The sequence below is a fragment of the Egretta garzetta genome, unplaced genomic scaffold (assembly GCF_000687185.1).
Source record: "Egretta garzetta isolate BGI_Z169 unplaced genomic scaffold, ASM68718v1 scaffold331, whole genome shotgun sequence".
In the NCBI taxonomy this organism is placed as follows: domain Eukaryota; kingdom Metazoa; phylum Chordata; class Aves; order Pelecaniformes; family Ardeidae; genus Egretta; species Egretta garzetta.
The window spans coordinates 210,630-212,153 of record NW_009258544.1 but is presented as its reverse complement, the minus strand read 5'-3'; positions in this window follow the sequence as shown (position 1 = coordinate 212,153).

Sequence of the window (1,524 nt, the reverse complement as noted above, 5' to 3'; positions counted from 1 at the left end):
GTGCCGCGCGCTCGAAGGAGCCCAGCCGCTACTTTTACGCTTCAGCTCACCTCTCCCCTTGTGCCGCCGTAAGAAAGCCATAGAAGTTAATAATTAACAGCTGAAACGTTTTTCCCTCCGCTGAAAGACGCCGGCTGGGGTGGCGGGGAGAGCTGCGCCGTGGGCGAGCTGCTGCAGCCACGCTCCGTGCTCGTTGGGGGCCAAGCCCGGACACGCGGCGGAGGGATGGTGACAGGGGACACGTTGGGGTTCCTCCTGCCCGGGGCAAAGCGCCCCCTTTAAGGGCGAAAGCCGGTGCCAGGCAGGAACCTTCCCCGCGGTGAACTCGGCACAAACTGGAGGCTCCCGGGCTGGACCTGCAGCCTGCGGTGCCCGATGTCCCCATGGGGCTTTGTGCGTGGCCATGGGGGGAGGAGGAGGAGGTTGAGGTTGAGGAGGAGGAGGAGGAGGAAGTGGTGCTTTTGTGGCCAGCTTGGGTGAACCTGCAGAGTTCGTAACCTGCCGCTTGCAACGGAGCGGTTTGCAGAGGTCAAGGGCTGCAATGGGCGCCCATCCCTCGCCCTGCTGGCACGGCAGCGCTGCTCCCCAGGTGGAGAAAGTCGGCCGAAGGAGGAGGAAAACAGGGACGGGAGGGTGTGCCCGGGCCGCTGCTGCGCCCCGCAGCTCTGGTGACTCATTTGGCTCTTAAAAATACAAGGTCTTCGTTCAGCCGGGGCCCGGCGCTTCCCCCGTCCTTCCGCGGAGGCAGCCCGGCGCGGGGGGGACCAGCTCCCCGCTTCAGACCTGGGTTGCCCGGGTTGCACCCCAGCACGCCCCAGCTCGGGGCTCCCGTCCAAGGGCTCTTTGCAAATCAGGGCTCCCGCACCCCGCGCCACGCCTTGGCAAAGAGCTGCTGCGGCTTCCTCGGCCTCCCCGAGATAAGAGCCATTATTTTTGTTCTGTCCCATCATCGCCCTCATTTGTGTCGATATCAGACGTGCGGTGGGGATGGGAAAAGGCAGAGCCCTTTATTTCTGGAGCATGCAAATAACCAGCGGCAGCCCTCGCTCCCAGCCCTCGCTCCCGGCCCTCCGGCTGGCTCCCCGGGCTCCGGAGGCCACCGCAGGGACAACGTCCCCTTTCCAGCAGGGAAAGGGGTGGGAGTGCTGAGGGATCGCGGGGGGCTGCAGGCTCTGCGAAGCTTTGAGGCAGCACGCCTGCAGCCAGGAAAAACCCAAAAGCTGCTGATCGAAGTCTAATCTTTAACTAGAGGCATTTCCAATTTTATTTTATGTCGGGTTTATCGCTCTCTCACCTCGTTAATTTTTTCCCTCCTGTTAACCGCCCCCAGCCACCTCCCTCTCTCCGGGCACTCCCCGCGCACGGTGTCCCACGGCGTTTTGCCCGTGTTGGTTTGCGCCAGAGCTGCTTGGCTGCGTGCAGAGGTAGAGGACGGGCGGGGAGGAAGAGCAGGGGAGGAGGAAAGGTCATGGCAGGGGCCGGGAAGGGGCAGGGAGGGGGCTCTGTGGGGGCTGGCAGGTCTCT